Genomic DNA, 15188 nt, shown 5'->3' with positions numbered 1-15188 from the left:
GTTGAAACTCGCTGTTATAATAAGGGGCGTTACATCTCTGAAACACGATCGAAGCGGTTGGCCAATTACAACAAACTGGTCCAGCCGACCAATCAGACCACATTGTGCTTTTTGGAAGGAGGGGCTTTGTAAACAGAAAGTTGCTGAGAGACTGAGAAAGAGAGGTACTGCAACAGTAGCTATGTTTCCATCCAAAATTGGAATATTGCATAAAACATTTGCATATAAAGCGCTGTTTCCATCCCATGTGTTCAAGAGAACAAAATCGTCACTTCCTGGGTAATTGGTGCAAGATATCTGTACTAAAAATGGAAGTTGCTGTATCTGGGGAAGTAAATACTTATTTGTATTTGGCTTTTTTTCAGCCGTCATAAATGACTCAGAGCACGCAGATGAAACGCAATAAACGTCATGTTATCTTGCATTCGGATGCCTGGTGTTTGGGAATGCAATCATGTGAGATGCCTCTGGGAGGGAATTAAACCAAATCAATTTGATGACAGACTTTGGCTCAGACATTTCTGAAAAAAATCTGAAAAAAATCTGAAAAAAATGTCATTGATCTGCTGGTTAGTCCCGTTATCCAATCACATCCAAAGGGATTTATTCAGTGTGTTTCCATCGTAGTTTATGCACATGCCTTCTTATCATATAAAAAAGTATCCTCTTCAATTGAGCACATACGGTTTTATGTGCATTTTCTTTTTTTTTTTTTTCTTTTTTACGAATTATGTGCATCTTGGCGTTTCCAGCGTTTTTTTTTTTTGTTTTTTTTTAATGCAATATTCCAAAATGTGCATAAAAATAGATGAAAACGTAGCTAATGCAAAATATGTGGAAAATAATGTGTCTGTTCTAATATACCCTTAACACAAAATAAAAAACTTTGTACAAGGGCATAATATGTATTCTTTAAATTTAAGTGAGAAATATATGAGGAGTCTTTTTTTTTTTTTGAAACAGCCAATAGACTTCCGCATTATCTGACCAAAGTTGATGAGTCATACAGTAAATGAAAGCTTTAGCATAAAGTTCTGCCGGGAAGACTTAATTGTTACGTCACTTTACCTTTCATCTATCCAATCACATTATCACACTCGTGGTATAAAAGATCGGTACTTACTCATGTTTGAGTTCGCAGATGCCGACGCTCCAATTCACCACCATCCTCCCCACCACCTCCAAGTCTAATTCTTCCCTCCATCCTCCCCATCACCACCACCAGGATGGTCCCTTCCATACTTCACGGGGGTCGGCTGCACCTCTGCCTTCATCTTCAGGCAGGATATGCAGAGTCCGGACCCTCAGATTGCGAGCTACGGACGGGGCCTATGCCAAAGTACTTTATTGCTTGCTGGGTTGTTAATAAATGGATAATTGTCACAGTATTTATTCTCCCGAGTCTTTCTGGTAGAAATATATATATATATATATATATATTTTTTTTTTTTTTTTTTTCAAAAGAGAATAACAGAATGTGAATATCTGCTAGTTCATTTTAATCAAATTTTAATTGTTTTTTATCTAATATATAATAAATATAATATAATAAATTATATATATATATATATATATATATATATATATATATATATATATATATATATATATAAGGAAAAACATTTTAAATAAAGAATACTTGAGTCTACTTTTAGTTTTCTTTAGTTTGAGTTTTCTTTTAGTTTTTTTAATACTTTTTGTATAAAGAAAACTAATATTCTCTCAGCGGCAAAACGTTCCTCTGGGTATTTCTCATGCACAGGTAGGTGTCATTTGTGGTGAATTACTCTTGAAAAAAAGCTATTGATGCGATTTTAAGAGTGACATATGAATGATTATACATATTAGCAACAAAAAGTGAATACTTCATTTTCAACACCAACACTGTATCCCTTAGGTGAGCTTACAGGAAAAATCAACTCACTGTGACCATCTGCCTCAGGTGCAGATGTAGTCTGAAGTGAATAATTGTGAAATGAATTGGGAATGCAAGAGCGTGTAAATTGGTTTTAAGCTGTCGGCTCCCTCTCTCACACATTGCAGGTCCAGGGTGACTTGTCTCTTGGACCCCGTCCACTATCTCATTTCTTACTTGTCAGGTGTTGAGCTTGAAGGTGAATAGTGTATGTTTGTGTGTGTGTGTGTGTGTGTGTGTGTGTGTGTGTGTGTGTGTGTGTGTGTGTGTGTGTGTGTGTGTGTGTGTGTGTGTGTGTGTGTGCATGTGATGAAATGTTCTGTGCAAGACTGAGCATGTGGTTGGTTTATTCAAGCCTGACTGGTTTACATGGTGAGAAAAGTCCATAAATAATGAGAATAGATTTGTTTCAAATCTTATGTGCTCTGGCTTACAAGAGAAACTCTCTCATTGGGCCACTCCTTCACCCAATCAAGACTCAAGGTTTTCTGTTCCAGCAAGAAAAGTAAATAATACATTTTTGACACATGGGGAAATGCTCGACCGTGGAAAGTGGAAAGTAGGATTTTGATACATTTTTACAAATACATGTTGGTGTATTATTTTAATGGATTTGATGCACAAATCTCATATTTTGAGTAAAAATATTAGACATGTTAGATAAATTATTATTTAAAATAAAATTAATATATCTTGAAAACTGTCGTTTAAAAAAAAATATCAAATATCTGAGTTTTTGACTATATCCACTATAATCACACAACAACAACAGTTGTTGATTAAATCAAATTAATAAGTTTTAAAATGTAACACAAAATTAGGGTTACATTTTAAAATAATTTGTGACCCGTGCTGGCAAAAAGAGTTGCAATGAGCACATTCTATTTTCACATTCTCTATTAAAAAAAAAAAAAATTCAAAATGATGTATGATTTGTTGGAATCTGATAAAAAAAATAAAAAAAAAAAGTCCTTAGCTACACCTATTTAAAGTCTATAAGGTCAAAAGTCAATTTCTGAAGTTTTCAAAATCACCTTGCAACCATACCTTAAAATCCCTGGTAATAACACCCTATTTGGCATAAACCCAAAAAAATAGAATATGGGGAAAAAGTATAGGATATAATACATATCAACTGGGTTTTTTTTCCCATTAATGAGACGGACTGCATATTTATTAAGACTTTATTGCATGGATCTAATAAAATGTTACACATCAGATGTTTTTTCCCCAACACTTAACCAGACGTTTACATAAATCATAACAGATAATGTTTGCATGAATAATACAAAGTTTTCATGTACAAAGAAAAGGTACTCCTCTCAGAAAAACTCACAAATAAAGATAATTTTAGATGTTTCATTGCAATTTCACATTTTTATGAAAACCTCAAATTCAACCAAAATTTTCATTTTTCATTTGTTTGCCTGTCACGCATATATAAACACACTTTATTGACTTTGTGGTGGGCTCGGGCTCTGTATCTGCGTTGGGCTCTGGGTCTGCAGAGGGCTCTGGCTTGTAATCTGTAATGGGCGTGGCTGATGGTTGGTAGACTAGCAGCAGTAATCAGTGTTACTGGTGTTTGGCCATACACAATTACATTACTTGACCACCGCGGCACCACCCCCACTGTCGCTTTGCTATGTTTATAGAAAGTGAAAAGTAAGTACACATTCAAAAGAGAACCACAAAACCCCCACCTCCTTCTAAAGGGTTAACAATCAACATTTTATGAAGGTTAAGCATCTCCTTTCACTGACCATTTGTTGAAAAAAAGAAAAAAAAGTTGTTTCAGGTACTTTTTTGTGCCTTATTTGTGGAAAGTGCCACACTTCATTATATTCTTCAATAATGAGATCAGTGGATGGAACTCATAAGGTCAGTGCATGATGGAGTAAAATGCTCTCAATGAGTGAGTGACTCACAGCATTAAACCGCCCACACCTCCGGTTCCTTTGTCTTGATGATATTTGCTCTATGTATTTATTTTTCCATGATTGTTTTCAGTAGGCCTGAGCTTGGCAGCATGGATCAATGATGTTCTGTGAAAAGAGTTAGACAAGAACACGCACACACACACAGACAACAAAGATAAGGCCCTGTCTGTCTTTCATGACCTTGTTGTTAATCAACAACACCAGCAGTACAGAGTAAAATACGAGTGCATCAGCCATCTTTAGACAGTGTCTCAAATCAGAATCAGGGAAAAACAGCACATCTCTGAACTGTCACAGCAACGCAGGAGAGGAAGTCAAAATGCTTTGGCAAAATGTAACATTGTATATTTTATATATTCTAATGTTAGCCAGTTAATTTATGTTGTGTGATCTCATAACTTAAGATAACTGAACTCAGGTGGTTAATAGTTATCAATTACAGCTCAGTATATATATATATATATATATATATATATATATATATATATATATATATATATATATATATATATATATATATATATATATATATTATTCCTAAAATGGGAATATATTTACATTTTACAGTTATGCATTTGGCAGACACTTTTAAGTTAACTTACAATTTATCATTTTGTGCATTCCCTGAAAATTTAACGTATGACCCTGGAGCTGCTATATATATACCGTTCAAGACGTTTTAAAATATATTTGTGATATTGTGAAATAATTGCAATTAAAAATAATTGTAATATTAATTTGAATAATTGTTTTCTGTTTAAAATGTAATTTTCAGCATCATTACTCCAGTGTCAGAAATCTAATATACTGCTTTTCTGCTCAAGAAACTTTTTTTCAGGATTCTTTGATGAATAGAAAGTTCTTTGATCATACCCATGCATGATTTTTCACATACATATGATGAGTACATTTTAATTGCCAGGTGAACTAAGAGCAAGACATTTGCAGTGAAATGTCCCTGAAGAAATCTCAAATGGACATTAGACTGTGACCTTTGCAAAACAAATGGTCCAAGTCTCAATTCAAGCTGTGCAATATGTTCTGTGGGAAAAGCTCAATGAAGCTCCTTTAATTAGACATCTCAGCTACAGGTGCCACTGCTGAAATATAAGAGTGGAGAGAGATTGAGAGTGTTGATGTACGCTGATCTGTTTGCCTGTACTGCCAGATGAGAGGATGGATTGCACAATTCAGGTTGTTATGTGGTAAATGGACAGCTATCAATCAAACGGCATAGCCTCGTCTAATACTGAGTGGCAGCTGGAATGTGTTTCCGCTCGCTGGACCTTGAAGTGCGCAGGAGTTATAAACTTCACCTTCAAAACGTCTGGATGTGACCACAATTCCAATTCTCTCGGAAGTGATTGTCTCACTAAAGCAGGTGTAAAATATGAGAAGTTTTCAGTCCTTTATGATTGTTGCTTGTCAGTTTGTATGATATGACCTCAGTGAGATCACAGGTAAAGGCTGATGTAGACTGTGCAACAACAGTCTTTTTATGTCACACCATCTTAGGATTTTGGTCTTGATTTACAGTGTTGACTGCCCATCATCAATCAGTTCATGTTCTGGCATCCTCACTGAACACAAAATTGAAATGGTAGCACATAAACTCAACCAAGCACTTGTGTTAATTTTGACAATGTTTGTCCTGGAAAAAAAACAAGAACAAGTTAAGTAGAGTCTGAAGTTTTTGGGCAAAAAAAAAAAAAGGACCACTCTTTCTTCAGAGAGACTGTGAGGTTATTGACCCTACTATGAAAGAAATCCTAACATTTTGCCAAAATGAGACAAAAATATATAGTGTGCTCAAGGCTTTAAATGATTCATCCACAAATGTTGAGTGAAAATTTTGTCATCATTTACACACTAGAACCAGGAAGTATGACCATATTAGCCCGACTCTGTCAACACTGCATTGGCTCCCTGTTAAAATATTACTGATTACTTACAAACCACTAAATGGTTTAGCTCCCCAGTACTTGAGCAAGCTCTTAACTGGCAAAACCGCAAAACCAGCAATGCAAGTTTGAGAGGTGGCGCCCTGACAAATCTTGCGAGAATCACGACTTGATTTACGGCACAACGCCACATACATCAACAATATATGAAGCAGCCTCTATGGAAGACAATAGCACGCATTTCAGACGTGAATCATGCCAGAGTCGACGGAGAAAATGAAGAAAGCATTGTCGGAGTATTATTTTACGACAGTAACGTTAAATACTCTAGGGGGGTCACTGTTTGAGAAAAACGGAAACTGCAGTGTGCCTTTAACACATTTTATTACATGGCTTGACTGAATTCCAATGTAGAATGCGGTCTGTTATTTCTTGATAACAGACCGCTGCGAACTGCGAACACACCGTTGCCATGAAAAACAGAGCGTTGCTATGGACGTGGAACGGACTATTTTCTTTAGCGGAAGCAATACAATCGTTTTTAAATCAATAATTTGTGTCAAATTTTTTAATTTATTTTGTAGGTAGCCATGTAATAAGCGGGATAATGTATAGCGAGGCGGTTGTTATAGCGAATAACAACCCCTTCAGGCAAGTCCCGTTCAGCCTGTCTGGGTTGTTATTCGCTATAACAACCGCCTCGCTATACATTATCCCTTACATATTCCTTCACGTCTATTGCGATCTCAAAATTCCGGCCAGTTGATAATAACTAGAATATCAAAATCTACTGCTGGCGGTAGATACTTTTCCTATTTAGCACCAAAACTTTGGAACAGTCTTCCTAACATTATCCGGGAAGCAGACACACTCTGTCAGTTCAAATCTAGACTAAAAGACATATCTTTGGACTAGCATACACATAACACATTATAGACTTTTATAATTCAATGTTAGGCTGCATAGATTAGGTCAGCCAGAACCCGGGAACACTTCCCATAAATCCTGATGTACTTGTTGCATCATAAGAGGGATGGCGTCTACGCTAATATTAGTCTCTCTGTTAATCCCGAGGTTTACCACAGTCCGTCGGATCCAGGCCATATCCAGATCTGATGAAGGACCTGCGCCTGGACACGACGACAATGCAGTCCTGAAGTGTCAACCAGTCTCTCCCCTGTGAAGGCCTCCTTCCCTTCCCTTTACCTCAGTACAGATAAAATGTTGTTGGGATAATTCTGGTTTGCGTGGTTATGCAGACGTGACAACAACAACAAAAAAAATCCGTATTAGGCTATACATTTTTAAGGCCAGACAAGTAGTTTATTGAGGGTTGATTTGTAAAACTACACGCCTCCACACATATATATTCAAACGTGCATACCTACAGTATAGACTGAACACATAATGCGCATGTGCATGTCTGTGTTTTGTTTTGTTTGTTTGTTTATTTATTTCAACAGGGACAATGTGCAAAAAACATTAATTAAAGATGCCTTGCACCAGATTTAGCCTAAGCTAGTTTCCATCTGCAGTCCCTGAGCAGGTGAATTACAATACAAAATATACAATATAAAATGTATTTGACCACTCAAATGCAACCATACACCCATTACAGCCACCAGTCCTAATATAATCATACCAAATTTACTACAATAAAACATCACTAAAAATCATATATACATACACGTGTTTTCGCGGGTTTGCGTTTCTGAGGTTTGCTCAGAGATAACTGATAATCGTTTGCACCTTGGAACCTATTTCAGGGAGTGCGTTCTTGAGACACCAGGCACTGTTTTGTGTGGATGGGCGGCCGGAGCGCGTTGAGGGTTTTCCTGTTAGAATGGTGTTGTGTTAGCTACCCCTAAGTTAATAACTAATGATCTTCGCAACGGAAGTGAATAAATCAATCAAAACTAACTTTAGCTGGACAATAACTTTATCCTAGAGCTGTTGTAAAGCCTAAACAATCTGTTACGGTAATTTCCTATTATCACGGTAAAGCTGCTTTGAAACAATCCATATTGTTAAAAGCGCTATATAAATGAAGGTGACTTTACTTGACTTGACTTGACTATTGTCCAGAATAATTAAAGCCAATGGGGTCCAAAAAGGCATTGTACTACATTGACTTTTATTGTATGTACAAAAAATAAAAACATAGATAAATGAGTCTGCATGGGTTTTGATAAGAATATTCTTGACTATTTTATGTTATTCAAACTCTGACTAGTGTATATGGTTTTTTTTTTTTTTTTTTTGAAGTTTTAAACTGAATTACAGCCTTCATTCCAGAAATAATGGAGTGTCTTTGTCTCAAATATATGTTTAATTGAAATGCAATGAAGAAATTAACTTAAAATGAAAAATCCAGAGAAATGCATGAAAGGAATGAGAGAAAAACAACATGTTAATTGCAACAGCTGTAAACAAATTAATTGATTAATTCTTAAGAAGAATTTTTAAAAGTCATACAACTTGACATTACATCCTAAAAGTGCAGCACTCATGACTAAAACAATTTAACAGCTAAGAGCTGTGACACCTAGATGTGTTCCACACATCTGCTCTAGTCGGGCTCACGTTGCCGGCAGTTCGCCTAATTCAGCATGCTGAATTAGCGTTGTGGCCGTCGGTGAGAGAGATCACTCTGATTGGCTGTTCAGTTTAGCGAACGAGTCAGTGCATAAGAATAAAATATACCTGCTGATATAGACAGTTATTTCCTTAAACGCTTGTGCTAGTTGACAGTCACCTGAGTCCTTTTGGTGGAGCTTTTTGGCCCAGACACAGTTGACACGATGCAACAACACAATCAGCTTTTGTCGTCACTAGTTGATGTCAGCTTGGTGTTTCACAGCCTATAGGACAGCATGCTAATTAAAGCACGACAGTAAAAAAAATAAAAAATAAAATAAAATAATAAATAATAAACTAATCAACCTCACTAATATTCTGGTCATAAGAAAACTTATTGAAAAAAAGACTAAATGCTAGGGAAGAAAAAGCTTAAATATGCACCAATTAGAAACAATAAGGTCTGTTCTGGAGCATCACACACATGCACGTTCAAGCAGCAGTGTTTAGCATATTCGATGCGCACTTTTGTAATGAATCACTCAAAAGTCAGTAGGTGTGTTCATGGCACTGTGCAGACCGCCCAGTGTGTATGACAGCAAAATACAGCAAGAGTGATTCGAAAGCATTCACTCTCGAGGAACTTTAATGTCATACACAGATCGATCTGTACAGAGCCGCTTCAAGTCGAACACATCTATTTATTTAGCGTTTATTTTTATCTGCCGTCAGATTATCTGAGACGTAGTTGCCATGACGCATTGCTGGGTTATATGTAGGTCTATCCCTATATGGGTTGCGTCTTGCTCCAGACTTGATCTGACAGACTGGCATTCTGAAAATGCAAGCTTCATGCTAAAAGTTATCTCCACTTATTGTTTTTTATCTTTTTTATTAAATTTTTTTGCAATTATATCAGTAGTCCTATATTCAATTGTTACCACACACAGTCTGCTTACAATGTCTGTCTACCATTGTAACAGATGTTTACATCTACTAATGTCTTTATACAGTTTGTATATAGGGATGCATCAAAATTTCGGCTGCAAAAAATAGCATTTTCGATTTTTGGCAGAAAGAAAAAAAGGGAATATATTCCACCCCGCCCCTCAGTGTTCAGCACTCATATTTCACTCTCGATCTAGCCGTTATCACTGCGCGTTGTGATGCACTGCTTAATAATATGCCAACTTGAAGAGCACCAAGCACTAGGAAAATACAAGTATCGGATTGAGACTTGGTATCGGCAGATTCTCAATATTCAATGACTTGGATCGGGGGCACAAAAAACTTGATCGGGACATCCTTACTAAATGCAAATTATAAATGTGATTAGCCCTACAATCAATATATAGCAGACTGGCTTGGTCTGTTCGACAAGTTTCTTTGACACAAATGCAATTGTCACTTCGTAGAAGTTTTACAAATTAGACAGATGTCAACATGGACAGCTTGAATGGCATGCTCTCATCCTAAAAAAAACATGAACATAACTAAAAAAAGAAAATATGATTACAGTAAATACTTGTTCCCAAGGATAAACATGGTTTGTGCTGATCACAGTGTGTTTTTTTTTTTTTTTTTGCTGTAAATTTCTGGCTGCCAAGAGCATGAAACCAATAAAACTCGATTTTATACGATAAATAATTGTGGTACTGTGTTAGGTCACCACTTGATCTCCAATATAAAATATCTCCAATATGATCTCCAATATTAAAATATTTAAAAATTAGTCCTGGAGGACAGCCAGTTAACAGAGAGATATTTCTTCAATCTCATGGCTTAGGCTGAGACATTGTACTGGGCTGCTGACCTTTATTATGTTAAGATACATTGTGTAGCAAAGGTTCATACAAAACACATGAGATTTATTGATTTATCCCTACACCTTTGTCATTATCATAAGCATGAAAGCTTCAAAATGATCAAACTGCAAGGTGTAGAAAAGATGACAGCAGCACAAGAGAGCTTCCAACCTCTTGCTCACTCTCTCCTCCCCCATCATGCATGTTTATGCCAACTGATATGCTGCTGGTACCAATATATGCTGTGTCATTGTTTGTCTGGAGATGGTGTGCTGCTGGTAACTAGCAAACAACTCACGCTTGTATATACTCTTGTGTACTGTATACATGTTTTTTCCTTGTCTTCCATTCGACATCTTTGTCTTATTTTTCGCAAAGCATTATTTTGCTTGGTTTTAGCTATGATAAAGAGACATCCACTCTTGCATTGCGTGTTCATACATTTTGGGGGTGGAGCAATGAAGGGAGGGGTGTGTTTGTTTGGGATGATTTCAAATATCAACAGTGTTTCTCAGAAATTGCTTTTATCAAGACATCCAGATTTAATGTCCCCCTAGATCTGAAATATATGTATAGCCTAACCAGAATTTCACCTCTGTTGCACCTTATAAGACTGTTACAGTAGGCTACATTATGTGATTTATGTTGGAGATGGCAAAATCACACATTTTTGTAATGGATCGCTGTTACAGTATTTGTCACCTTCTGTGTCTCTCTGAGGGTTTTGCACATATTTAACCAATGAAAATTATCAAAAAGACCTTGTAACTAAACCTTGTATCTCTATTGGATTCTCAAACTGTTGGAAAAACCTCATAACTTCACCTGCCTCTATTGTGAATCACTCAATTGCCTCAATCTATTCTTGTTTGCAATGCAAGGGTAAATAAAGAACTGGTTGTGAAACACTATATATAAAGATCTACTCAAAAAAACATTATATATAAAGGTTAATGTTTTATGTATTTGAGGAGCGGAGAACAGTGCCCTAGTCTGGCAATTGTTGTCGAGTCATAGACAATGCTGTCTTATATAGCCTGCGCATAGCACTTCATCTTTAACATTTAATCCCACCGGTCACAATAGTGACCGTAAAAAAGTGTTTCATTTCTAAGGCTATAAAAATGTTACTAAATGATCTATCAATGCATTTCCAGCAGATATTGAAATAATAAAGGGTCTCAATGAAATATGTGCAGTGTCGCATGTTTACTGTAAATTGTCACATGACCAGAGCTGTTTACTTCTTGTTTGCGCCAAGAGAAGAGGATGGCAGCAAGAAAGCTCCCAAAGAAAAGGGTGGTAAAGTATGTTAACATAAAGATAGGACATAGATTTTTGGTACACATCATGTTTAAGGTGTCTAGTATTGATATATGCATTTGCAATTTCTCAACTTTGTTTAATGTGGTCATAGAACTCACAAACATGTCAACGGCAACAATAGTGACCGGTGGGATAACCCATTGTATCTACATACTAATACACATAGGCTAACTGTTCTACCTTACTTTCTACCTAATTTTACACACACACACACACACACACACACACACACACACACACACGGTCACGTCTCTTCTGATGTCTGATCTCCACACACACACACACACACACACACACACACACACACACACAGAGAGACAGAAACTCACACACACACACACACACAGTCACGTCTCCTCTGATGTCTGATCTCCACACACACACACACAAACACACACACACATAAACACACACACACACACACACACACACACACACACACGGTCACGGTCACGTCTTCTCTGATGTCTGATCTCCACACACACACAGACACACACACAGAAACACACACAGATACAAACACACATACACAAACACACACACACACACACACACACACACACACACACACACTCACACATGGTCACGTCTCCTCTGATGTCTGATCTCCACACACACACCCACCCACACACACACAGACACACAAAAACACACACAAAAAAAAAAACATACACACACACACAAAAACACACACAAACACACTGCACAGGTCAAATAGACCTATATTAAATCAATACAATGGTTGATACAACACAGTATCCCACCGGTCACAATTGTGACCGACCATAAAACACACTTTTTCACACACTTTTCCATGAAAATTTCAAAAAATTATGATTGATTGTTTCAAAGGGATACTAATGACACATGATTTGGATATTTTTGTGTCTGGGAAAAATTTGGGATTAAATGGGTTAATAACATGTTTTTATTTTTATTTATTTTTATTTTGCCTATGTCACAATTATCGCAATATTATTTATCACAGGCTTTTTGCTACTTCTTCAGGAGATAGCAGTGCAGCTCCGTCGAAATGGTGCATGTCTTCATTAAAATACAGGTTTGTGTACATTTTATTTTACCTATAAATTCATTATTGTGCTGTATAGTTTAATTTTATGCAAAGCAACATACAGGGGCACGATGTGAGTCATCTAAACGAGTGATGGAAGTCATCAATTTTGTCATCAATTTTGCGTGATGGAAATGCCTGATGCCTTGCATAAAATGTTATAAATGCTTTTTCAAAATATACAGAATATAAATACGTGTGATGTTAAAAGATGTTCTCAGAACTGTACACAGTTTGTTTATGGCCAGGTTATGGAGCCAGTCGCCACATATTTCGGCTATGAGTGAAACGCCGGACGGCGGTCTAAAGTTAGAAGTTCCCCCGCTGAACATGACACAAGTGCCGGCACGAGATCCAACACCATTACGATGGAAACGGGACAACAGAGACTTGGCGATTTCACTTGAATTACTTATAAATGTTTAATTTTTTGCTTAAATGTTGGCAATATGTATTAAAAATTATATAAAATATAGGCTACTATACTGTAAAATATGATTGAAAATAAAGGAATTATCATGCAAGCCAGTGGTTGTATCGAGTATTTTTATTTTTTTAAGTAAAAAGGAATCAATTATGCTGGGTTAAGTCAATCCATTATGCATGGGTTAAATAAACATCCAAATTTGCTAGGTAAAATTAACCTAACATGTGCTCTGTAGATATTTACACAGACCTTGGGTTGAAAACAGGTTGTTATTAACCCATTGTTTTTTTTAGAGTGTAAGGGGTTTGTTACATCTTGTGTTGTTAAAAAAATATTGTTTTTTATATTGATTTATTGTCATGTTTGTTATTGTGTGTGTGTGTGTGTGTGTGTGTGTGTGTGTGTGTGTGTGTGTGTGTGTGTGTGTGTGTGTGTTTATTTGAATGGCACTGTGTGTACCTTACCTTACCTCAGCTTGTGGAAAGTTTACTTGGGATAAACTTTGATTAAAAATGTGGCTTTCTCTTTACCACCTATATATTTAAGGTTGTTTTCTTGTCAATAGATTATAAACGGGAAACAATAGAGATTTGGTATATTAGCACAGTTTCAATTAATTAAATATACTTTTTTCTTTTTTTTAATACTAAATTCAATCTGTAAAACTATTTTTTACAGTTAAGGTCTGGCAACCACAGCTGCTTTTTTTTTTTTTTTTACGGTAAATGTCACTAATTTTTTTAAATATACTTTAGAAGTTTATCACAGGAGATAAAAAAAAAAAAAAAATCACCTTAATAGCCAGTATTATGTTTCAAATTGGGTGATATTAGAAACAAAATCATGAGCATGATCTTACTTTTACCTGTTACTTTTTTTGATGATGCAATGAAAGTTGACACACATATTACATAAACACTAGAACACCTAGAGCCTTTCACAGCAGTGCTGCACTCAGGCGAGAACTGTTTTCCCATTCTGACATGGCATCACACTTGTTCTGAACAAGGTCCACTGCCTCCATGTGCTTCGGGGCATCTGGTGTGTCCTGGGTAATCAGCACTTTGCTATGACACTAATGCAGTCTGGCAGAAAGCTCATACATTACCTGGAATTTGCAGAGGGAACATTGAGAACAAAAACGAAAAGGGCAAAAAAAGTGACACAGTAAATGTCTTTAAAGTCCCTGTAAAGTCAAAATTAAGTATGTGTTCTGAGTTTGTCACACCACAGAAAATGTGTTATTAGCCACCCAGCCAAATTTGAATGATAAAAACGCAGCCAAGTAAATAAAATAAGCTATCAAAATCTTGAAAAAATGAGCAGAAGTCTCTGCTCTCAAACGCTGGGGGCGTGTCCGCTGGCTATGCTGAAACCACGCCCATTTGCGGGAAAGTTGACTCAAGGGCACGCACTGCCGATGATGGCACCAGTTGTCGGCGTGATGGGAGGATGAAGGCCGATGCGGGAGATAGTCGGCTCGGCCCCATTCACCAGTAACAGCGGATTATCAGTGAATCCCAGTTGTCTCAGACGAAAGTTTATAAAACTATCCTGTGTAAAATGATCACTACAGAGGCGGGTGTTGGTGGTGATCCTCAGCTCTCCATCAAGGTGGCTCTTCACAAAATTAATCCACCTCTTGTTGATATGATCGTTGTTCGGAAATTTAAATAAGGACACCGATCTGTTTTGTAAGTGATCGTATACAGGTAATATGCATTTCCGTGACAAAGGCATAGCTAGCTAGCAAACTGTAGGCTGTAGTAAATAGTACTGACTGTAACTTGCGATTGAGTGGCGAACTGATAGGGGAGGGGGCGGCAGCCTCAGTGGCTCCAGTGCGTCATCGACAGTAGGGGCGTGTCCAGGAGCTCAGGGGCTCCAGTGCGTCATCGAGCCCCTGTTTTAGCCCCGCCCAAAAAATCCGGAACACAGCAATGGTGAAAAACTGTTTAACGGTCTAACTCCACAATTCAGTACTTCACAGTTCACAGTCTTTGTAATATGTTTTAGCAATACATTTCTAACATTTATAATGTGTTTAGATTTTTTTTTTAGAATTGTCTTTACAGCAGTGATCTCAAACTCAATTCCTGGAGGGCCACAGCTCTGCACAGTTTTGCTCCAACCCTAATCAAACACACCTGATCCAGCTAATCAAGGTCTTCAGGATTACTAGAAACTTCCTTGCAGGTGTGAGTTGGAGCTGGTTGGAGCTAAAC

This window comes from Squalius cephalus (assembly GCF_949319135.1).
Source record: "Squalius cephalus genome assembly, chromosome: 25".
Taxonomy (NCBI): Eukaryota; Metazoa; Chordata; class Actinopteri; order Cypriniformes; family Leuciscidae; genus Squalius; species Squalius cephalus.
Note: the sequence above shows the minus strand (reverse complement) of the source record.